Consider the following 25,965-nt stretch of genomic DNA (forward strand, 5'->3'; position numbering starts at 1 on the left):
ACCCTTTTAAAATAACACATTTTCTCCGTTCTTTGCATGTCTCTTGAATTCAATGTGTACCTCTTATTGTGTTTTAATAAATCAGTTTGGAAAAGTAATTTGTTTTCTGGTAGGGAAAATGCTGTAGAAGTAAATTGATCTAGAGAGTTCTCTTACTCACTGGCTATCTAGCCTTGCATAAGTTGCTTAACCTTTCTGAGCTTCAGTTTTCTCATTTATAAAATGAAGTTGCTGAGAATAATAATAATACTGGCGTTTGTTATTTTACAGTGATTTGTGAGGATCAAATATGATAATATACGTAGAAGTACTTTGTAAGTCGTAAGTTGAATCAGAAAGACAAAAATTCAAAGTTAAGAGAAAACTTAGTAATTCAATATTTTTCTTTCAAAACATTTTAAAAAGTATCATTATTTTATATTTAGAAGATTAATTTAAAAGACAGGAATTACAGAGAGCAAAAATCAATTTTACTTTATATTTTGAATAATAAATACCATAGAGATAGGTTTGCCCAAAATCATAAAAACCATTTTGCTTTTGATAAACATTTGAAAACTTAAAAGTTTTATTTGGAAAAAATGTTTTAATAGAAATTTTGCTTTTTAAAAGGTTTATGTGGTTAAAAAAAGTAAAAAGAATATTTATTTATTTGTGACTAATCTTGAAATTTTATGCATAATTTTAAATGTCATTTAAACAGAAAGTGCCCATCCAGGAGAATTTACAAAAATACTCGCCTTTCTCCTAAATGATTCAATAAAATGCACAGCTATAATAATTTAGGTAATAATAATAATAATAGGAAAATAGCAGGTTTAGTTTGAAACCAGGTCTTGCAATCGTTGACTGCACTTGTCACAAACATGTTTTCCTCTAATAAGCATCGAGCATTTCCCACTACCTCTTTCTTTTTGAGCTCAGTGAATAAGTTTCCCAGAAACCTCCCTCTCTTATATCTGAGTACTCCTTTATCTTTCCCATGAGAGGATAAAGCTACTAGATAGCCTAGGATATATTTCCTAGCTATGATTTTCATTTTAAGGGAAATTTAAGATAGGACTTCTAAGAGGTTTAAAGCAAAAACCTCTGGAATCCCTTATTTTTGGAGTGTATATGGAAGTGGAATTTGCATCTGGTTGGAATCATCTAAATGTGACCCTGTATGTATGGGCTGAGTGACGGGGAAGATGACTTTGCAAGGTTCAGCTGTGGTTCAGTGATTCTTCTCTGAAAATCAACTGCTATAAAATCACTGGTTGTTACGCAAAACATATTGCGACTGAAGCAGTGACAAGGGTTTCTGGAGAAAACTTAGGTAGACTTGCTCAATGAAGTTAAAGAAAACAACAACGATTTTCCCAGCTGGTTCATATAAATGATAGATGCTTATTATAGGAAATTTGGGAAATACAGAAAAGGAAAACATAAAAATCACTAGTGTCCTGTGACCCAGAGGTTACTTCTTTTAACATTTGCATGTGTAATAAAAGGGGTTGAATTCAAATTCTAGTTTTGTATTCTGCTTTGTTCACCTAACAGCATATTGTGAGCATGTTCTCATATCGTTAAATATTTTTTGATTAATAGTTAGCTGAAATTGCCTGCTTCTTAAGACTGAGCCACCAGCAACAAAGAAATGAAGTCAGTGCCTTCTAGAAGAAAATGATTGCCTCTACTTCCCACAGTTTCATTGAGTCCATAACTATTTTTCCTGAGAAGCAATGCCAACTGGTGTCAAGTCTCAGCTCGAAGACATAATTTCTTGTTTTGGTTTTTATCTATGGGCCTAGTTACAATTTATAAATAAGTACAAACTTTCACACAGATGTTTCAAGCTAGTTCTCTTCATGAAGGTTGCATCAGTAATCAAGTGAATGGAATTCAAAATTTTACTTAGTTGCCTCAACATTTATCATTTGAGCAAGTGGATATTTTTCCAAGACAAGAAGTTAATTGGTAAAGAACAAGGGATATGCTCATCTGAACCTGGCTTTCCAAAGCTCTGGCTGAATTATTCCAGGTTTGCCAGCAGATCGAATAGAAATTTTCCATTGAAGTAAACACCAGCTTAAGGAGTATGCTTCTTTCTGGTGAGCTTAAAGAGATCCCCAGCTGATTTTCTTGACCATTTTTAATACCGTGAATGGAATCCTAAAAGAAAACCAAAAACTACATTCATCCAAAGCCAAAAATTTACGCACATTCTGGGCATTTGTGCAAAAAATTTTAAAACTGGTATTTGCAATTAAAACACCACTGATCATCTTGTTTTTGACTCCTTGTGTTGATTGTATGTTCTTATAAGATATATTTTATTAATTTAAGAGACCCACTTGTTCAGATTATGAACTGACAAGCCATATCAATTCTAGTTTTGTGTGATTTTCAGAAGACAGTGCCACGCCTCTTCTATAAACCAGTATATACCTGTAACAGCTTCCAGAACTTTATTCAGGAGTGCATAGGAAAGCCATTTTTACACATGCCAATTTTACTTATTGTCAGTATAGCTATTCAGTACTGGGTGAAATTCCTCTGGCCTATTTGTAGGGTGGCAATAGCTAATAAAAATAGTATCTAAAAACAAATGTGTCTAAAATTCATGGCTATACACTAAAGCAGGAAATGAGAAACATCTTAGGAAAAAAAAAGACAAAAAGGGGCAAAGAACTATCCTTTAAAAGTGCAAGGAACAGAGAGAGAGTAAAAGGAACTATTTCTGTTTTTTTTTTGGATGAGAATAATGGCAGCTTTTGAAATTTAAAATCAATCTTCATCAATGAGCCATGTGGAATTCAGGCAAACAGGCTTGGGAGGTTAGGGTACCCACCTGTTGTGAGAGACCTAATAAATAATATTTAAATGATATAGCTGTATCCTGTGGTCACGGGTACCAAAGATATTGGCAAAATTCAACTGGCTACCATCATAAAGGAAGGCAAAGACGGACTATGGAATCAGGCTGTGCCATTTATTGCTGTGTGATCTTGAACAAAATAGTCTCTGTGCCTCAGTTTCCTCCTCTGCAAATGGAGATAACAATGGTCCCTACTGCATAATTGTTGGGATATGGTTAAGTAAGAAAATGCATACAAAGTGCCTAACTGGCACATATTGAATGCTCCATAAATGGTAGGCCAGTGTGACTATTATTATTATTAAGTTATTATTATGACTTGGTTAAAAAGACCCAGGGAGCAGAGAATAGCACTTGATGGACACAGCAGCTTTGCGACACTGTCTTACAAAGCTACTACTACCTTGGAATTTTCCACTAGGTTCTTAGCTCTGGTCATATTTCACTCTAGATGTCAGCAGTCTGTCATGAAAATGACTTACGAGGATTCGGAGAAGAGACACAGAGAGGACCAGAAAGGTGGAGTGAGCAGTTAAGTACAGGGCTGGGGCTGAGAGGTGAGCATGCCCAAGATCCCCTTCCTGCCACATAGAGCTAGGTGGTCAGCTCCTCTCTCTCCCAGGTACTGGCAGAAGAGGAAGCAGGCCTCCCACCAGTGAGGAGAAGACAAATGATCATTAAACCTAGGGATGTATGCGGATGTTAAGGATCATTAAACATTAAAATGGCTCTTGGATGCTTTAAAAAAACACCTTCCTCCCTCATCTTCTCACCAAGGACTTTCCTAACCACCCTACTTAAAAATGCACTCCACTCATGCTTCCTATCCCTCTTCCCGGCTTTATTTTCCTTTTCCGTAATTAGTGCACTGGAACCACTATGTCACTAAATGATCATGTTCATTGCTTATCTCTCCAGTAGATGTAAACTCACGAGAGCAGGCTACTTTATTTTTGTGGTTGTTATTGCTCACCGCTGTCTCCCTAGCGCCTAGCACAGTGCTCAATAAATGTTATAGCAAGTGTTCAATAAGTATTTGTTTAATGGGAAAGAAAAGGATAAATTCTCATCTGTCTTAAGGTGTTTGTAGTGTGGTGAGCAGGTGACTTCAGAAGGCATTTCTGAAGATTCTGTGATTGTCCAGATTATGCATAAGGACTAAAGTACCATTAACAACTTGATTTAAAAGTTTCTAGACCCTTTTAAACTGTTGAGACAAAAACACATGCTGTTAGAATCCTATGCATGATGCGTAAGCTTGTATGACTATTCAACCAGAATTTGGGTACTGGCAAAGCTTCTCTAATTCTGAGATTCAACAGTTATTATTTAAAGAGGGGGCAAGAATGGAGGGGAAAACCTCCAGAAGGCAAAAGTCCAAAACAGGAGTGGTTAATAACAGCCACCATGTATTGAGTGCCTACTATATTCCAAGGACTATACAGCTTTTGTACAAAACCCTTCCAAGTTAGATATTATTATACCTATTTTCCAGATGGGAAGATCAGGGCCTCATCCTTGCTAATAAGTAGAGCTGGGAATTGAATCTTGCTTTGTCTGAATCCAAATATATACTTCCCCCCAAATTTCAGTTTGCCTTTGGGCACAAGCTTCAACCTGCTCCCTCCAGAACTGTGCGGGAGATCTGTCATTCTGAAAAGATGGCAAGTTAGCACTCACTGGGCTCTGCCTTATAACTGAAACGTTTGCAACCCCCGCTCTCAGCAGGTGTGCTGAGTTGCAGTTACCCTGTGATGTTTGTGCCCAAACCGAAGATCCCTATCAGGACAACGGGTAAGATATGAATGCGAGAAGAAGCAGTGATGGTCTTCTTCTTCATTTTTTTTAAAGAAACCAGAATTTCTACATCGGAGTGAATGCTGTGCGCTTTGCAGGAGTCCCCCGAGAGTTTGTGCATTTGACCCAAAGTTGCTGCTCCTACATTGTGTTTCAAACTCCCCTTCTGGATTTGCTCTCAGAGCCCGAGGCACGTTCTTTTAAATTTCTTCATTGATAGCAAATCTTTGTCCTTTTCGGGTGGATTTATTTTTGGGAGACAGCCCTTTGGAGCTGCATCCGGTGAATAAGGTGGGTGACCAAGCCAGGTTATATTTTGAGTCGAAAACAAGTTGCGAATAGAACGCGGTGATACTGGTTTTCTTTTGTAGTTTATTAAACTGTCTCTGAAGGGTATTGTAAAAAGGTTCTAAGAGTGCTTTGACTAATGTCTGCACTGTTGGAAAAGTGCATCAGCTACTAAGGGGCTACTTTGAAGGGTAATGGTCATTTGACTACATCAGCTCTGCTCTGACAGTTAAAAAAAAAGTTGTACCATAACTTTAGAGCCACAGCTTGAATGATTACTTTGGATGCTATCATCTTCTGAACAAGACCCTGCATTGTTATGAATTATGGCTCTGCAATAAAAAGAACCAGGATGTAAATGTTTGCTAGATAAACACAGTTATACAGGGCAAACAGACCAGGATAAAAATGGCAGTTGAGAATCCTGAGAACCTAATATTCACTGAAACAAAAAGCAATATGTTACGTTACATTAAAACAGTTAAAGAGAAAATAGATGATGAGAATAACAGCAGGGGAAATGATGTTTTTATGGTTATGGCTATAAGAAGGAAGCTAGATGATTGAAATGATATTCTTATCCGGCTAGGGAAGCTGTTGTTTATAATGAATTAAAATGCATAAGGAGGAAATAATTCATGTGATTTCTAGCCTGTGGCATTTCTAAGATATTTTAATATTTAGAATTTTAAAGGGCATTTTATATGAATGTATTTTTACACTGGAAGTGATACATCAGAATTAAGCTCTTTCTCTTGCAAAGAGCAAACGTTTTACAATCCCCATCATGAAATCTCTCAATCAGAAGGAATGCATGTTTTTGGTTTAATACAGTTATTTATCACTCAGTGGGGAGCTGAGTAAGAATAATTACAGTGTGACTAATGCCCTGGGTTTGAAACTCAAAGCATTCCTACAAGGCTTTAGTACATATTTCCCATCTTCAGAACCCACGGGCATATTTTATTTTATTAGGTGGCATGTCACAAATGAGGGTCTGTATAAACATTAAAAGCTACCCACTAAATCCATATCATTTCAGTTAATAAGCTAATAGTAAGAATAGGGAAGGCATCTTACTACCCAGGGTAGTAATAATTTAGTAAATGATTGATATGGCAAAGTTTCCAAGATTTACTGTTCATTACAATTGCCATTGTCATTAAGGGTTCTCTCTGGTATAAATGGCAGAGCACCTTTGCAATGAGCAAGAATACCACTTAAGCATAAGTTCAAGGTACGCTGACAGTTGTCATATTATTTAAAAATCCTCAATAAAAGAGGTGTTGTTCTTAGGAGACGGTTAAAGAGAAAATAAGCTGTTCTTCTGCCACATCAGAGGACGTTTCAAATGAAGGTGTTTTGGGGGAAAGCTATCTTAACCTTTAGTGCATTGTGTTTGCCTGGAAATCTCAGAGGAGGGGCGCTCAGGAGACAGCAAATGGACCTGTGCACTCGGGGCTTGGCCTGCCTCTCCCTCCCTTCTGCGGCCCAGCTCTCTTGGTTGGGACAGCGGTGGTGTGAAGAGCCGGGGCACACGGATGGGGTGAATCTTTGTTCTGCTTTTCAGAGGCCATGGAGTTTCATGCAAATCATTTAACCAGCTGAGGTTTCCTTGTCTGGAAAATATATTTAAAAATGTTTACCCCATAGGGCTATTGTGAGGATTAGACGAGAGAATCAAGGTATCATTCAGCAAACGGTTCTTGAGTGACTGACTATGCAGTGCCTGATATACGTCAGTGAGCAAGGCCAGGCCCTGGGCCTCGAGGGCCTCTGACCTGGACATTACAGGGCACTACAGGACTGTTTGGTGAGGGCTCCAGCAGTGTGAACATAGGGTGCTGTGGGAGCTCATGAAAGGGCACCAAACCTGGCTTGCAGTGGGGGCGGGTGGTCCTCAAGGAAGGCTTCCCGGAATATGGCTTATAACAAGGGTCTGTTTCCTGCTAGGAACTCCATACCCATAGTTTCTTTCCTTCCTGCCACTCTGAATTCCCTGGGGTTTTTCTCCACTTTTGTCCCAAGACTGGACTATATGTATGTGTATATATGTATATATATATGTGTATATCATCAGAACTGACATACTGAGAGGTTTGGGTGTGTCTGTATGTGCATGTTTTTTTTGTTGTTGTTTTTTTTGCTGAGGAAGATTAGCCCTGAGCCAACATCTGTTGCCAATCTTCCTCTTTTTGCTTGAGGAAGATTCGCCCTGAGCTAACATCTGTGCCAATCTTCCTCTATTTTGTATGTGGGTCGCCGCCACAGCATGGCCGCCGTTGACCAGTGTAGGTCTGCGTCCAGAAACTGAACCTGGGCCCCCAAAGCAGAGCATGCTGAATTTAACCACTAGGCCACTGGGCCGGCCCCTGTGTGCATGTTTTTTCAGTCATTTGCTTCCTCCCGTCACCACTACCCCTATCTGTTAAGAGAATGAAGTGCGGGGTAGGGGTGGGAGGAGGAGAGAGAGAAAGAGAGAGAGAGAGAGAGAAACAAAAAGAGAGATTTCCAGGAAAGGAAGAAAGTTCATAGCTGTCCCCAAACTCCCCTCACCCACCCCAAGAAAATCTCCTCTGAGATTAGACTACATGTGAAGATTAGAGGTGTATAAGAGGCAAGAGGAAAGACTGTTTCTCACTGTCAGGAGCAGGAGGAAGCACAAAGCCTGACTATATGAGAAGGTCTAAAACTACAATTATAGACACAGAGAGCAAGTCCATCAGAAGAGGAAGGGTGGTCAGCCAATCTTGCAGCCAGACATGGTGATGCCGTTCCCAACACCATCCACGACTGAGTGGGAGTACTTGGGCCTGAGGACCTGCCTCATCTATCCTGACCCTGGAGCACGTATGCCCTTTTGTGGAGAAAATGTACAAGGCCTGAGGCCCTGAACTTATAAACCATGCTGTGGCGCCTCTTGCTTTGTTTCCTAACAGGCAGTCTCGTCTCACCTTCTCCTGGAGGTGGAGGGCGGCTTCCATGCAGGCAGCTGTCCTTGCCCGATCCTCTGCTCTCTCAAAGGGACACTGAGACGCTGAGAAAACCACTGGATCTCTTGCTGGAAGTACAACCAATTTTGAACTCTTCGCCGCCCCAAATCTTTTAGAACCTCAGATGAGAAAACTCTTTTATCCTGAATTTTCTGAAGCGTGTCTGAAGCCGATCTTCATCTCTGCATTAAATTGGCGCATCAAAGCCGCGTCCTAGAACAGTACACAATGTATTAATCCCCCAGCACACCCTCCTTTACGTGTACCCTGGGGTTGCTTTTAGCCAACTCTTTGGTGAGATGAAATTAGCCTACATTGAGGAAAAATGTAATGAACCACCTTACAAAACTTGCCGCTGGCTGGGTTTAGTCTAAGGATGGTGTTTCACTTCAGTCATGATGTCGTCTCTGTGAGAATCTGGATGCCAAGTTTCTCTTTAGTCTCAGCACCAAGAAGCCAGGAAGACCTCACCATCCTGAGCAATACACTCATTTTATTCAGCGGGCATTCAATGTTCTATGTGGTGGTGTTTGTTGCTTCATACTAGTTGCTTAAAAGCTTAAAACCACTTGGGATACATTTTCTTTGTCAACCTCCGTCCTGGTTTTAGCTTAATTTTTGTCTTCATTTCTCTGGGCCTCATCTTTTCATTTCCTGTTTTTAATTGGTTTTATCTTGCTAAGGTGTATGTATCATTATAAGCTGCCCTAAATCTTTCGATGAACAAAACCAGAGGTAAATAAACAAAGTATCCACCAGCCATATGTTCTGCTTACCTAACAATATCATGATGGTGATCAGGCTTTCCACAGAGAATTTTCTCGAAGGAGATAATTTGTTCATCAGAGGGCTCAAGGATCTCACCTGACAGATTAAGTTCTTACTGCACTTTAATAAAGTGACTGTTAGGTTCATGTAAGAGTCTCTTAAGGGCTTAGTAAATGTGTGTCCATCTCTGAGAATGCTCATCTTGCACTGTTTCTTCCTGGCATCACTACACACCAGATGTATTAATCCTCTTTCACTCCCTTGAACATGCCAAGCTCTTTCCCATTTCAGGGACTTTGCATATGCTACTGCCTCTGCATGGAATGTCCTTCCTCCTACTCTCCCCAGGCTCCTTGTCATTGGAGCAGTAGTGGCACATTAGAATGATCCGGGGAGTTTATATTGATGCCCAGGTCCCAACCCAGACAAGTTAAATCAGAATCTCTGGGATTGGGGCCTAGGTACTGGTATTTTTTAAAAGTTTCTCAGACGATTCTCATTTTCAGCCAGGGCTGAGAGTCCCGGTTTTAGATCTCAGCTTAAATGTCAGCTGTTCAAAGAGGCCCTCCTTCACCACTTCTGGGACGTAGATATTGTCTTGCTCTCTAGCTCAGCTTCTTCTCTGATTCTTTTGTAATAGTTACTACAATTTGTAATTATTGCATTTATTTGAATGCTTCTGTTTGTCTTCCCCTCACTAGGATGTAGGTGCTGCGAGGACAGGGAATATGTCTGTCTTGGTCTTTGTGCTTTTCTTCAGTGCCCAGTCTCAGGCACATAACAGGATTCTGAGTAGGCAATGATGAAGATGGCTCTCAAATGATGCATACTGGTCTGTGGGGCCTCCTGGAAGCCAGCCAAGGAATAATATGAGAGAATCCTTGTCAACGTTCAACGACTATTTTAACTGGCAAAATGGTTACACACACTTTCCTTTTACCTGACTCTGGTGTCCCAGGATTTTTCGTGTGGGATTTGTAAATAGATCCTGACTCACAGAATCTCCTTTATGTCTGTGTCTTTCTCCTTCACTTGATTTTGACCATTATGAGTGAGAGATTCCATCTCGTTCATCTTTGTGCCCCCCTCTGCCCCCCCGGCACACAGCACTGGATCTTACACATAGTAGGAGCTTTATAAATGTTTGTTGAATGGAATTGACTTTATCTCTATGGCACGTAGGCAGTTTGACCAAGATTTCACTCTGGGCAGTAGCATTTACGATTATTCAGGGATTTGAGGTGTGGGGGGATTGTGACCACATCATGAAAGTTAAATTTGTTGGTTTAGGCAACTCAGCCATAATCTAAATATGGCCTCTACACCTGGATTGCGCCGAACGACAAAACAAGTAAATTTGTGTTTGGAGGCAAATAATGAAACTCTGAGGAGTCTGAAAACAACTCATAGTCACGAACCTCACAACACAGGTGCCGGTTCATAAGAGGGTGACTGCATGGCCAGGCTGTTTGAATTCCCGCTATGGCTGAGTCTGTTCTTTCTGAATTATTATTTGGTAGTTATTAATAAAGCGAAGCAAAGCAAACCACCCACCTACCATTTTCCCTCCATGGTTAGCATGCTCACCAAGCCGACACGTAAATTCTAAGGTGCTTTTTCCTAAGCTTAAATTAACCAAGACCCGTCAGTGGGGTAGACTTTTTTTCTTTTTTGTTTATTTCACTTCCTTAAGGAATCATCTTGGTTTTTAACTCTTCCTGTCCTCGGTTTTATGTAGGTGATTTGCTGGTGGGAAATGGGGGAGTGGCGGAGAGGGAAATGGTCCTGGGGGATTGATAAATTAAACACAAATCCAGCCATGTAGCAAAGGCCTTATTCTGCCTTTTATCTGGGGAAGTTTTCATATTATCATGGAGAGAAACGCACGTGCACACACATACACATCACTAAACCCACACAAATGAAACCCCTTCTTCGGAGAACCAGCTACAGGAAATTGACTTCTGCACAGGAACTTGCTAACCTCTTTTGTCACATTTGGATTGTTCCTGCTGCCCCAGTCACCACGCACACTCAACCCGACCATCTTGGGTTGAATTCTCTACCAGCCTGGTTCTTACATTTTTAGTTCTTCCAAGGTGAGCAGTTATATTCTTGCGGAAGAAGGAAAGGTTGACTTTAGAAGGAAATCACAGTAGTGAAAGGGCTTGGGCTGCTTTTGTTTTTACTTACCTGCACTGAACAAATTTGACTTCCGGAGTCAGTCATTTTGGTGTCAAGAAATTTCTTTGGCATTCTACAACAGGTAAGACTTTTGCTTCTTTAAAAATATTTCTTCAATGTCAAAAGAAATCTTTCTAATTTTATTTAGCTTTTACTCTAGGCTAAACATAGTAATTACCCTGTTCTACCTGTGTGAAGTATGAAACCATGTTATGGGGGAAAGGGGAGTTGTTCTGATATCTAACTACCCCCCCGCCCCGTCCTAACAAGACGCATATAGTTTTTGAAACAGTAAAAATTATAATAGTTGGCTTTTTGGTTTGCCAGGTATTTTCCTAGAGAATTCATATGCTTGTGATTGACTATGACTGAGCTCAAATGTTTGGGTAGTTTATAAATATCACCCTATATTTGATGAAGAAAATCTAAAGATCCTCTGAGATGTGCAAATATGAGCTTTAAAATTTTCTAATTCAGAAAAGAAACAAAACCAAAATCCAAATGATATAGATTCAGGTCAGAATTCCCAGCTTATTTGTTTCACCTATTGCCAATGCTTAAGTCCTCTTTCTAAAAGTGGTATATTATGTATAAGTATATATATTTACGATAAATTAAATTTAGTATTTGTGGTGGTTTGATTTGGAGACATGCCGTGAGTTACCAATCAGTAGCCTGGGTTGTACCTAAATAAAGTTTGGGAAATCACTGGTTTTATGTTCTTTACTAAATTAAAGCTGCCATTGAAATATTCAAGCAAGCAACCAGTAGTCAGGATAACTTAATTGGTTCTAAGCTGGTGCTGTGGAGGATATAAGAGAAATACAAAGAATTCTCTACTTTGAGGGACCTTATAATCTAGTAATTGTGGTAAGAACTAAAATTTATGAAGCAATGCAAAATGGGAATTAAGTGATGAATGTAGTGGCATAGGCTGTAAGAGTTACAGGAATTCCAAGAAGGGGACTTGAGGGTAAGCCGGAGTAGCCTAGAAGATGTGGGCCTTGGAAAGATATCAGATTTGAGTAGATAGAGAAGGGAAAGGTTATTTTACTCTGAGATGACTGTGTGGGCAAAGGCACAAAGGTGAGACTGACTGGGAGGTGACCAGCCCAGTTGGGGAGAAAAGAAGAAAGTTTGTTTTACACGTTGGCAGGAAATAAGCTAGGAAGATTAGGGTGTAGACAGGTTATAGAGGACCTTGAGAGGCAGCTGAGGAGAACAGACTCCATTCAGTAGTTTTCATGTCTTCTTCTGCCCTTAGGCTCCTCTTTCTCAGCTTTCACAGCTATAACAGAATTCCATGTGAGAAGGGGCCTGGAGACCCTTGCCTCTTCATCCTTGGGCTACTTTACCTCCACGTCTGTGACCCTCTACTTGTCCTCTACTGTCTTCGCTTAGTACACCATTTATGCAGAGAAAGGTTTGTGTGGCTGGGGGTACCTGTTAAGACCTCCATTTCTGGTTACTACATTTTAAGGAGACCCTTCAACCAGCTGGTAATTAAAGTGACCTTCCTCTTGGGAGGACTAGTTGGTTGACCAATTACAAGCAAGTCTCCATTCTTTAAAACCTGTCCAAAAATTCCATGAAATATGTCTTACTTCCTTTGCGTGTCTAAATGAGAAGTTAGGGATTTGCTGCTGCTCTTTTCCTAATGATCCGGAGCACTTTCTTTTCTGGATCGTGATATATCTGCATCCATATAATAACAAAAATACAGTACGGTGAATAAGAATCCAGACTTTGGAGCCAGATTGCCTTGTGTTGAATCCTGGTGCTATCACTTCTGAGCTGTGGGAACCTCAGACACATTACTTCTTCAATCCTCAGATTTTAAAAAAATAATCTGTAAAGTAGGTCTAAAAATCACTGAAAATACCTACTTCAGAGGGTGGTTTAGGGATAAAATGAGATAAAAATATGTAAAGCATTTAGCCTAGTGCCTGGCATAAAATAAACTCTCAATAAATATAGCTATTATGAATCTTATTAAGGCTGGGGACACTAGAATGAAGATGGTATGGTCCCTCGTTTGGGAACAAGATATCTGTCAAGTAACTTTTTTAATGCCAATATTCCTTTCAAAGGAAAGTGGAGGTGACAGGTAGAGGCTGGGAATTAATATTTTTTGAGCACCAAGTATGGACTAGGCACAGGGTTGGATGTTTTATAGTGATAATACATATGAAAAAAGGAAAACAAGCTTAGCAACTGATTTTTAAAGCATTTCCAAATCAGGTTCTCAGGCTTATGACATCTCTCAGAGTAACTGCTTTGTTATTTGTGGCCTTCTGTGGCTGATGCTCTCTGAATGCTTTGGGTGGAATTATAGAGTGCTTGGAATTAGAGGTGAGAGGATAACTCTTCTTTCTTGGCCAGCATAAATTAAGTTATTTAATTTTATGATCTATTTTAATTTTAGTGCTAGCAATGCACAGCTAAAAAATCCATTTCTATTCAGGAGTTGGAACCATTTTGACAATGAGTGCTCAAAGTGCTTATTTGGGTTCTGGATGCTTGGGTCTGGGTGAAAGCCAAGATTAAAAAACATCCTGCTGTCCCATTCCACTTTCCAGATTAGAGATTCTTTTGGTTTAGTAAGCCCCCTTTAAAAAATGCAAATACAGACAGTATGTTCATTATGCAGGGGATTTTCAATCATATGTGCAGATTACTTTTTTCAAGTAGTAATATTGTTTTTCTTTCTAGAGCCCCACTAATATCATAAGGGAGGAAATTTTAGGGCTTTGTGTATGGAAAGAGGGAGACACAAATCAGGATGGGGTGCCAAAGGGGAGCATGCTGGAAGGCAGCATGACAGTGTTGGGTGCTGGGGTGGGCAGTGAGAGCAAGGAGAGGTGTCAGAGATGGAAAGGGTGAATAGAGGGAGGTGGGAGAGTGCCAGAAACAAAGGATCCTCCTCTGTTGCTCTTTAGTCATTGACTCTAGCAGCTGCTTGAAGGCCCTGAGTAACTTCTTGATGCCTTGCATAAGAAGTTGTCATACTGTTCCCCGGATGTGGGCCATGGTTCACAGATGATTTGTTTTATCTGTTTCTGGCCTGGAAATGTAGTTCCTAAAGCTGGCTGGACATCAAAACCACTAGGGGAGCTTTTCAAAAATAGCGATTCTCACGTATCGCACCCCAGCCCTAGAGTGAGCTCCAGGAATCTGTGTGATAACAAAAGCAAACCCTTTTCCCCCAAGTGACTTGGAGGCAATTATTCTACAGGTGAGCATTTGGGAGCTGTTAAGCCAGAACTCTCCTACCAAGACCCCAAGCACTGAGATGGTAAGTTGAGTAAGTGCTGAAATGAGGCAAAATGATCTTCTCTCTATCGTGATTAATATCTTTATACAAAAGTATTTTGTTTTGAATTTATTTCTTAGGAGAATTCCTGGGAATTTTTGTCAACTATATTTACATTTTAATGTGCAAATGTAGGGTGTCACTTTAAAAATTCTAAAATGCTATATACATGTAGAGGCTATTCATTATTACTCAGGGAAAGCCCAAAGAAGGGAATTTTCTTTCAAGGGAGAAAGCACCAATTCACTCTCCTATTTCTCTTTTCCAGTAAAACGAAATACTAGTGAATTACTTTTGGAGGGCAGTTGCAAAGCATTACGGAATGCTCAATTGCTTCTTAGAACATAAGATGGAGCCTTCTTATCTCTACACTTAATTTCTTGTAAAATTGAAGTCAGCAGTGACCTCTTCCGCATTTCGTAGAAAAGAAAACCAAGGAAGAGAGTGGTTAAGTAAGATGAAATATGGTTCTTATCACATTTGCCATGAGAATTGTGTATAGTCATCCATTTGGTCATTGTTTGAGTATATGATTGATTGAGTAGTTTTTATAGGTGACCCTATGGAAAAACACTAGTAAAATGAATGCATGAAGAGAGTATTGTCCAAGTTGGGGGAGGGTGGGCAGAATTAATTGACCCAGATAGAGCTCCTGCTCTATCTTTTTTTTCTTATATAATGTTTTATTCATTACACATTTGCATAACCTGCTAACCTAAAAGCATGGTTATTGTTTGTGGCACAGATGGGAATGAGGTGAATTTTCAATGGCTTCAATGAAAACAAAAAGAAAAAAGACATGCCCTTATAAAATATCAAGTGAGATATTTGCAGTGGTGTGTGGGAGCCTGCCTGTATCTGCTTGCAAGAGCTGCCTGTAATATTTCCAGAAATTTTGCAAGCCACTCATTAAACACAACCACCATTGAAAATTAAATTGTATAACTCACAGTTAAATGTTATATTAAAAATAGAGATGATAAATACTCAAAATTCATTACCTCCTAATTTTTATTATTTATTTATTTATTTATTTATTTTTTAATTTTTTGTTTATTGCAGTAACATTGGTTTATAACATTGTAAAAATTTCAGGTGTACATCATTGTACTTCTATTTCTGCATAGATTACATCATGTTCACCACCAAAATACTAATTACAACCCATCACCACACACATGTACCAAATTATCCCTTTCACCCTCCTCCCTCCCCCCTTCCCCTCTGGTAACCACCAATCCAATCTCTGTCCCTATGTGTTTGTTTATTGTTGTTATTATCTACTACTTAATGAAGGAAATCATACGGTATTTGACCTTCTCCCTCTGACTTATTTCACTTTGCATTATACCCTCAATGTCCATCCATGTTGTCACAAATGGCTGGATTTCATCGTTTCTTATGGCTGAGTAGTATTCCATTGTGTATATATACCACATCTTCTTTATCCATTCGTCCCTTGATGGGCTTAGCAAAATCTTTTCAAACACCACGTCTGACCGGGCAAGAGAAACAATAGAAAAAATAAACAAATGGAACTACATCAAACTAAAAAGCTTCTGCACAGCAAAGGAAACCATCAACAAAACGAAAAGACAGCCTAACAATTGGGAGAAGATATTTGCAAACCTTACCTCCTAATTATTTACTACATTTTACTATTACCTATGCTCTTGAAGTTATTTATTTCAATTTATCTGTATGATAGAAATATTATATAATGGTGTGCTACTGAACATCTCTTTCTAACTCTGCTTTCAGTGATGTCATGTTTGTAGCTTGAAACTGGCCATAGTGGGAGTATTTACACCATGGAAATTGGCAAATACTATAAATCAGGCTCCTCACGTGTTCTTTTGAGGAGAGCCTGTTAAACAGTTACCAGCATACCACCTAGGAACTGTGTAAAATACAAATATGGCAACTTGGCAATCTGTATTAAGAGCCATTAAAATACTCTCACACTTTGATCCATTAGTTCTATCCTTGGTAATTTATTCTAAATAAACAGTACAAAGAAGGAAAAAATAACATGCATGAACACATTCACTGTATTATTTAGAACAGCAAAATCTGAAAATAACCTAAATATGCAGGAACATTTTGTAGTCTAATGGTAATGGTTATAGTAGTTATGAAAATACATTTGATATGATGTTAAATTACAAAAACAGGATTAAAAATTTCACTTGTATTCAGATTTTGTTATGAATGAAGATTAAATGTCAGCATAAGAAAAATGAAAGCATTTGGTGTGATAGAATGGTGAAAGAGTAGGATTTTGTTCTGACTTCATTTATTGTACTAGTGGTGCATGTGCATTTAAAAAATGTGGAGAAAGCCTGTAAGTAAGTGATCTTAAGTAGTTTTAATATTTAAGGGGAAGGTTATGAGGAGTTTTGTGGACCAGATGAGGTTTGCCTTTGACATGCAGATGTGTACTGTGAATCCCTGGGCAGAGTATTGCAAAGGGAGTTGGGATCCAGGCAGTCTGGACTGGTGGATGCTAAGGGGATTTCTTTAGGGCAGCTCAGGGAGGAGGCAGAAGAGGCTGGCTGGGTACAGAGGCCTTGCTAATGTAGGTAGACTGCGGAAGCTGAGAAATAGCCCGGAGAAAAGCTACTGGCAAAGGCCAGAGAGAAGAAAGAATATGTCTTAGGAAGAGACAGGGAGATGCTGATCTCAGAGATGAGCAAGATGGATGTGAAAATAGTTCCATTTATATCGGAAAACAATAGGGCTCAAACCAGAGAGAAAACGGTTCTTCTAAATCATGAGTTCTTGAATTTTAGTGCCTTTAAGAGTTACCTGGACAGATGGAGGACATGGTAACAAATGCAGCTTCCTAGGTTCTACCTCCATGGATTCTGATCCAGTTGGTCTGGGGGTTGGCAGGAATAACAAGTCCTCCCACCCCATAAAGATTCTGATACAAATGGTCTGCAGATCACATTTGGAGAAACGCTAATGGATTAAAGGTAATAGTTTGGGCTGGCCCAGGGAATGTCTGTGTGTGTGTGTGTGTGTGTGTGTGTGTGTGTGTGTGTGTGTGTGCGCGCGCGTGCGTTGGGGGTGAGGCTGTTACCTTGAAGCTTGGGATCTAAGGGCTTATGATGTAAAAGGGATGTGACAGCAGAGAAATCCCAGAAGGGACAAATTATTCTATTGTATCTATAGAAACAAACTAAAAACATGAGGCTGTACTTACGATCCTTAAAGGAACATAGTTTGTACCACCAAATTTCCTTCCACAGTTAAAAAACTTTTGTCAGGCACTTGGGCCAACTGAAAGCACCGTGAACAAGGGAACTACAAGGGAGTAGCACAGAGAGAAGTGGTCATGGGGAGAGTCTAGGAACCACAAACATTCTATTTCAAACCATTGGGAGGTGGTAATTAAGAATAAACGTGAGTAAAATATGTGATGCTATGTCCAGGAAACATTTTGGGCCTTAGTGTATGGTAAGATTACTTTAAAGAAGGAAAGTCTAATTTTTGATGAAATATAGTACTTTTTAGCACTCAAAATAGCAATAACAATTAGACATATGCCGTAAGAACAATGTATCACAAAAGAAGCATATCGAAAGTAAATGACATCACTGTAACAGCAGCCATGGTATGAAATTATCTTCTTCACCTGGCTTTAGAAGAACTTTAGTGATTGTAATAAGCTCTCAAATAGCCTTTAATATCCTGGGTTCTGGGGCTGGCCCGGTGGCACAAGCGGTTAAGTGCGCCCGCTCCGCTGCGGGGGCCCGGGGTTTGCCGGTTCGGATCCCAGGCACACACCAATGCACTGCTTGGCAAGCCATGCTGTGGCGGCGTCCCATATAAAGTGGAGGAAGATGGGCATGGATGTTAGCCTAGGGCCGGTCTTCCTCAGCAAAAAAAAAAAAAAAAAAAAAAGAAGAGGATTGGCAGATGTTAGCACAGGGCTGATCTCCTCACAAAAAAACAAAACAAACAAACAAAAAAACCAAAAAAAATATCCTGGGTTCTTCCAACTTTACACTGAGGATGATTCTTTACCTTGGAAAAAGTTTTCACATTCCCTGTCATCAGGATCACTAGTCTCTTGGGACATGCATGATAAATCAAGGGCCAATCAACAACCCTTCTTAGCACTGGAGGCACAACGCAGGGTCTGTTGGATGTGTAAGGGTCTGACACCTGAAGTCAGACCTCTTCCATAAGCACCTGCTGACTGTCCTGTTCCCCACTTAACAGGGTTTTTCGTGGACTGATTGGCTTACACTTTACAGCAGGGTTTCCTAATCACTTTTTTGCTTACAAATTCCTTTGAGAATCTGATGAGAACCAAAGACCTTCTTGAGATAAAAGAACATATACAGGAACATGCACATTTGCCATACAATTTTAGGGAATTTAGGGACCCTCTTAAACCCATCCATGGACTCCCAGTAGTCCAGAGACCTCAGGTTAAGAATTCTGCCTCAGAGGCTGTCAATACAGCAGTGGGGCCTTGCAGAGGTTGAGAAAGTTCTGGTTATTGCTGATGTCGACTTCAGCTGCTAAAGAGAAATGCTGACTCTCCAGTTGATGGCTAAAATTAGGACAAGATGGCAGATGTGTGTGTGGTTTTATAGCACTGGATCCTTAAGCTGAGTAAACACGTGGGGCTAGAGTTCGTTCTTTTCAGAGTATATATGACTCATTCTAATTCCTTGATTCTGAATTCTCTTATGTGAAGCCAGGGTGAGTTCTCATGTGGGAAAGGAGTCTCTCAAAATTCTGCTTTATTTGCTGTCATGTCTTATTTACTGTCATGTGGTACCTTGGATGGCACAAGAAATGCAGGCAGGTTGAAAGTACTGGTCTGGCCAACCCCCGAGTCTAGTAGTGGTGTGGGGCCAGCTGACACCCCTCAGCAAGTACTGGATACCTAGCCAGGCTGCTTTTAGAGGCAAAAGGCATTAGCCAGTGTGTAAGGTGCTTTCTTCTGAGTGTAAAATGTAATTTTTCCTATCTGAAGCTGAACATCTGTTTGGGCCCTGATGGCTTTGGAAACAGTCCTTTTCTTGTGTAGCCTTTAGATCACGGAAGCCCACTTGGCTGTCTTCCACTAGCGGTTATCTGGCTTGCAGTTTGGGGACCTGGGTGTTTTTGGCTGAAAGCTCATGCCTTTGTTAATCTCTTTTCCACTTGGACTGTGATAGGGGCTCAGGCAGGGTGTGGAGATTTACCCCAAACCTATCTGTTTAAATTAGCCAACTCTGTTGGAAGTGATAAGACCATGTTATCATGTCGTGGTCATAAAGTGGGGAGATACAGAATCGGGAATGGAAATGCACCCCGTCTTCAACCCTCTAGAGAAAAAGTATGTGCAACTGCTAAATAAATTGTGAAATATGCATCAGGCTTCTCTTGGTCTGGCATAGTGTAAGAACTATAAATCTTTCTTTGAGATAGAAAAGGAAAATCTATAACAAATATATTCAAGTAATTGATGCACCTCAACTTCTACAACCATTTAAATTATTGTGCATCCATGACTAGGCCTGCTTCCAACTTCAATTCAAAGTATTCAATGTATTTTTCAATGTATTCAATGTATTTTAATACATTCAATGCATTTTAATAATTATAATGCGTCATAGAATCTTCACTTGCGGCCCACAAAGCAGAAATATTTCAAGTATGCCAAAGGGCAGTAGCAAACTCTCTACCCCTCTTGTCTCCTGGAGATTGCTTCCCTTGCTTCGTGACTACACTTGGCAACCTAGTTGCTGATGAAAGGAATTGACTGGCATGCATCTCTTCCTTGGTGCTTTTCCTGTCTTTCAGAGGATCCTTTCTTTTGAACAGGATCTCTACTTTTCCTTTGTTTTCCCCACTGCTGTCCAGCTGTCACCTTCTGCAGCACATCTACATACATATACCTCATCACGAACCTTTTTCTCAGTTGCTCCAAAAAATTCTGTCTCTGTTCCAATTGTGAGCTGAAAGCAATCTCAACCATGATTGAGAAGTGTAAGAATGCCTGTGATTATTCCTTCTAACAAGGAAAAAGAAAGCCATATGTTTGGATTCAGATTTAAATGATGTAAAACTACTGCCACCAACTACAAAAACTCTTAAAAGGTCTAGAAATCCCCTTCAGCGTCTATTTTTGTGGCTAAAACTCGATTTTCGTCAAGCTCCAATATCTTTGGGCAGAACTTGCTGAAATTTATATTGATAGTCTCTCTTTCTTCCTCTGGTTGTGATAAAGGAGTAGAAGGAGATGTTGGACGTATATACAGGAAATAGGAGGGGAACAGGAAGAGAAAACTTACATATTGACAGGACCACAATTTCCTACATCTGCTAAATTTTGTCAGTATATTCCTATACACAGACTATCTGGTAATATCAGAGAAATATCTGTAATAATCTTGACTTTAAAAATAATAATACGTGTACATTGTAGCAAATGTGGCATATGCCTTTTAACTTAAATATACATGTATACATTTTATTTATAAGCATTTAAGTTTTTATGTATTAAAAATGCTATCATTCTGGTACTTTCCCTCCAAATCTATAGAAAGAAGCTTAAAGTAAACATTGCTTCCTAATGTAATAGAAATACAGCTAATGCTTAAAAGGATCACTTGATTTAATGAAGGACTTTTCTGAGTCCTCTAGCTATCTTTTCTTTCTTTTCATCCTCTACATCTCAGGAAAAGCAATTTCAAAATGTAGATTGTGGCAACGTTTATATCAAATTCTAGAGCCGTGAAAATACATGGACAATTTTTGCATGGTGGCAGAGGAGTTGTATGTAAAACTTGGATCAAAAGTTCAAAACCCAAACCAATAGTTTTGGATTTCCCCAAGGGCTACCCATTTGACATGTCATCCGGGAAAGACCCAGCACACACATATGGAAGGAAAAAGAAAAAGTTCCTCTTCCACTAGGGGCTAGGCTTTTGTGGGTTTCAGTTTTAAAACTAGATTGTGCAATTGTACTCATGAAAAAAAAAATCGCCAGCATTTTCAGCCTAAGTTCATGTTCACTTTTTTTCCTGACCTGTGACTAGCCAACCTTGTGAAGTTATATTATCTTCAAACTGCCTCTAATTTACTGGTCCTTTCTTTAAAGGGCTGAAAATGATCCTAAAATTTTAAATTTTTCCTACATTCATTCACGCTATTTGGAGTTCAAATGTTAGTGCTTCTTCCTTTATATATTTAGTCACAACTGATTTTATTTCTCAACAGGTACGTAGCTCATTATTTTATCTACCAATTATAATTACTTTTCATTTCTTTGCTAGTTTTGAGAGTACTTTAAAATTCTTAAATACTAGATCTTTAACAAACTAATTACTAGGGTAAAATACAGGATAAATAACAAAAATTCAGTTGCCTTCACCGTCTTTTAGACTTTGATCAGGAACTTTTAAATTATTATCCAATTTTTCTTTTTCCTATAAAGTATTGGCCAAAGTACAATTTATAAACAATATCACAGTCAGTCAGGGAGAAGAGTTGAATGATCCCTTTTTCTCACCACTTAATATGCTCTGTTCTAAATTACTATTTTGAATTATTTTAGATGGCTTTAGAAAGATCTCTTTTTAGAAAAATTCCAAGTAACTGGGCAGAATGAATGAATAAAGCCTTAAAATCTTCATAGCTTTTGACCACTTCTTAGAATTATTCCTAAGAAAACAAAAGAGGTGTCTTATTATAAAAGCAAAGCTTTTCAACACGATGATTTTTTTTTATAATAGGGAAACCTAAAAGCCACCTAAAATGTCCAAGAGAAATGTATGATTAAAGAAATTATACTTCACTTATTAAACATTCATTAAAATATTTTTTGAAGAATGTTTAATGGCTAGTGAAAAAAATCAGAGTATAAAACTATCTATTTTTGTTTAAAAAGTATAAAAATTATATATTTTTGTACATGAATTAAGAATATAAAGGTAGATAAACCAATATGTTAAAATTTATCATCTAGTAAATGATAAGACATAAGATTTTAAAATGATTTTAATTTTTTCCTGTATTTCCTATAATTAACATATACTATTTTTATAATAAAAAAGGCCAAAAACCTTTATATAAAAAGAAAGTCAATTTATGGTGTGAGGTTAATAATGAAACTAGTAAAATGATTTTGACATGAGAATTATTTTGACATATTGAAGGAAAACTAATGCTTTGAAAGCCTTTAACCTATAATTAAATTTTATCTTTTAAGATTTAGAGGATATTTAGATTTAAAGGGATCTAGAGTTTCTTTTATCTTGAACCTTAATAAGCCATAGAAAATCACTTTTAATGAGATATGTTGGAGTTATTAAATAGGTTTATGAGTGAGTGGTTTATGTTTTTAAAATAAGGGAGAATTAGCTTTAGCTAGGATCAGAATTTAAGTAAAATATAAAATATTCAAGTGATGAATATAGATTATTTTTAAATTTTTAACATGTGCAAAGATTCCCAAAGGATTCTTTTAAAAGCATGTATATTTCCTTTAAAGTAGGAAAATTATCTTGTAGACTTTCGTGGCCATTTTTCTACATAATAATATCAAATATCTAAAAGTTTGTTAGTTTCAAATGCCAAATATTAGTTGGAATATTTTAAAATTATTTGAAAATTGATTAGTTTAGAGAAGGAGAGAGTTTTCCTTTTAAACATGAGTGAAATCTCGTTTGATTTGTATAATATTACTGATTACATTTTTTGTTTGTTTTTGTGCATGCTTCTCTCTGGCTTTGGTTTAACAATAACTCATGATCACGTTAGACAGTTATTGTTCATGAGACAGATATCGTATCAGTTAGCAATGCTTTCAGCTGTAAGTTATACAATACCTAACAGTAACTTGAAAAAATTCAGATTCATTTCTCGCACATAACGAGAAGTCTGGAGGTCTGGGTTTCTATTACTAGTTCAGTGGCTCACTGATACTGTGTCTGCAATTCTCTTGTCTTTTATCATGGTTGCAAGATGGTTGCTGCAGCTTCGAGCCTTGTGCCTCCATCGAGAGGTGTAGAGTTGGGTGGGGGTGGAAAGGAGGCTCACTTGGCAGTGGCTGTCGCTTTTTCTAGGAAAACAAGAGTTTTCCCAGAGACCTTCCATCTTCTGTGTCTTTGCTAGAACTGAGTTACATGACCACCCCAGCTTCGAGGAGGGTGGGGAAACAGGAAATAGAGTGGTATAATTGTCTTAGACCATGCATTCTTAATGAAGAGGGAGGGCAAAGAGTGTGGTGGGAGTGGGGGTGGGGGTGGGGGATGGGGTAAGGGTGCATGGGGTGGTGCTGTTATCATCCCTAAGTGGGAGAATATTGTTTTTTGGTGGAGAAGAGAGGCAGAAAAAAAATCTTACTCTTCTTATGTATAAAGCACAGATATACATACAATACATAAACGGATATATCGTATATCTATGGTATTAAAATTTCAGGGGTGGAGTGATTAGGAAAAAAGTGTCTAAAAATGCTATTAGGGGGGTGATAATGAAAAAAGATTGAGAAATAGTTGTCTAGACCAAGCTTGAGCCGTTGCCAGAGTCTTTGCATATTGTCTCACAAATAAAATTGGATTCTGTTACTGATGACAAAGAGAGGCATGGATGTTGAGCAGAAAACTAACAATGCCTGCCATAGATAATGTCATAAATTAACTTAGGAACAACTTACACTATCTTGTAATTGGTGATCTTCTCTCACTGGACTGTGAACTTCTTAAAAGTAGGCACTGTATCCTATTCATCTTTGTATATTAGTACACTAGGCCCTCAATATATATATTGTGTAGGTTGAATGGAACAAAGAACATTTTACCTCATATATGTTTTACAGCTGGACCAATTACCCCCAACGTTACTTTGAACATATTTCCCTACCCAAAAGCCTTCAGTGGCTTCCAATTCCTTACGGGATCAAGGTCCAACTTCCCATTCTCATTTCCTAGCACTTCCCCCATATAGTCTGGGGTCCAGGCACACTGATCTACTTGGTCCCTAAACACGTCTTTCGTTTCAGTCCTCTGTGCTTTTGCCCATGCAATTCCCTCTCTTGTTACCCTTCAAACTCCTTTCCCCTTGAGACTCTATTCAAAGTACTTCCTCTGGGACCCCTTAGGCATTTCCACTTGCCCGAAAACCTCTTCCTTCCTCTAGAACCTTTTCAAATCCTTCCCTTCACAGCCTAGTTTAAGTCCTGCTTCCTCCACAAGTTATCTATAGGCTGCCAGCCTACGTGCATCTGCATCCTCTTTAGATCCTATTGTGTTTCTGGTCTGTTTCATTCTTTGGTGTATCTAATTAATTAATTAGATGTACCTAATGTCTTTAATTGTTAGTTGCCTGACTCAAGCATCTATATCTTGTCTCCACGATAGGCTAAATCCCAGGAGAGCAAGGAATGTCCCACAATGTCCAGTGTAGTGCTGTGCATCTAAGAAGCAATTAATAAAAGCTGGTTAAGTAATAGATAAAATCTATAAGTATCAATAGATAAAATGAGAGCCAACAAGTATTTGGAAATTCTGCTTTCTTTGCAGTTCTAAAACCCACTGTATTGGTGTTTTAACATAAATATACCCAGCATCATGGGGATTCACTCACAGGAGAAGGCCTAACTTAGGAGCTAGAAGCTGTCTACTAGAAGCTATCCGCTAGAAGCTGTTCACTAGAAGCTGTCCGCTAGCTCTGTTCTGCCTTCCAGTTCCTGATCCTCACTGCGTGAGAGAAGTGAGGGCACGGAGATGTGGTGTAAAGCTCAGGGCTTTGCAGTTAACCAGGGACAAGTTATTTAGTTTCTCTGGGCCTCAGTCATCACATCTGTAAAATGGGGATAATATTATTTACCACAAGGGATTGTAGTGAGGATAAAGTGGGATCATATATGAAAGCGCCTGCTGCAAGATCTGGCACCCTGTAGGCCCTCAATAAAGGGTGCTGTGGATGGCTTGGTTTATCAGCCTGATGTTTTGGGGGCAATATGCCTTTGCTTTACTGAATTTCCCTCTCAGCATTCCCTTGAAGAAAGGAGGTCACTTAGGTGTGTTTGTTTAAAAGATGTTTCTATCCGAGGAGTTGGAATAAGAATAGCATCCATGTGTCATAGCATTTTGAACTGGGATGAAACCCTCTTGTTTTACAGATGATGAAAGAAATGCCCAGAGAAGGTGAGTGGCTTGCTCCTGGTTACAAAGCCAGTGGCAGGGATGACATTGAACCCAGGTATCTTGACGCCTGATTGGGGTTTTTTCCCCCTTGTCGAGGGTTGCCAAACCTACCAAATAAAAAAGCAGAATGCCAGTTAGATTTTGAATTTCAGATAAACAAATAATGTTTTAGTATACTTATGTTCCACGGCCATTAGTTAAAGGAAAAAAACAACACCGGTTTGGAGAACAAATTAGAAAAAATAGATGTGCAGGGAATATCTGATACATAATTATGCTTACTGGCAAGCTGTTTTACTACGCGTTGCCTGTACAAGGGAAAAATGGCACTTTGGGGGAAGTGAGAGTGTTGATTTTTTTTAAAAGTTGTTTTATTATGTATTTTATTCGAACATGTCTAAAAGTCCACAAATGCCCATCACCCAAATTCAGCAGTCATCAAGATATTGCCATATTTGTTTCATCTATCTTTTTTCCCCCTTTCCTGAAGTAGTTTAAAGTAAATCCCAGACATCATGTCGCTTTACCCATATATGCTGTGCATCTCTAAAATCAAGAATATTTTCTTACACCACCAGGCTGCCATTATCCCACCTAACAAAT

At 38.9% G+C, this 25,965-nt stretch overlaps 1 protein-coding gene across 3 annotated transcripts in view; it reads left to right on the forward strand.

Moving 5' to 3' along the window:
• Positions 1–4,680: 4,680 nt before the first annotated feature.
• RHOH (ras homolog family member H) overlaps positions 4,681–25,965 on the forward strand; it is a 43,208-nt gene continuing 21,923 nt past the window's right edge. The window contains exons 1-2 of one of the 3 annotated variants that reach the window (XM_058546935.1): positions 10,710–10,972; positions 14,126–14,185. The gene's annotated coding sequence lies outside the window, so the exon portion shown is untranslated. Of the gene's footprint in view, positions 4,949–10,709; positions 10,973–14,125; positions 14,186–25,965 lie in introns of those variants that run through there. The other 2 variants (XM_058546936.1, XM_058546934.1) reach the window with 2 other exon arrangements.

This window comes from Diceros bicornis, chromosome 8 (genome assembly GCF_020826845.1).
Source record: "Diceros bicornis minor isolate mBicDic1 chromosome 8, mDicBic1.mat.cur, whole genome shotgun sequence".
NCBI classification, from domain to species: domain Eukaryota; kingdom Metazoa; phylum Chordata; class Mammalia; order Perissodactyla; family Rhinocerotidae; genus Diceros; species Diceros bicornis.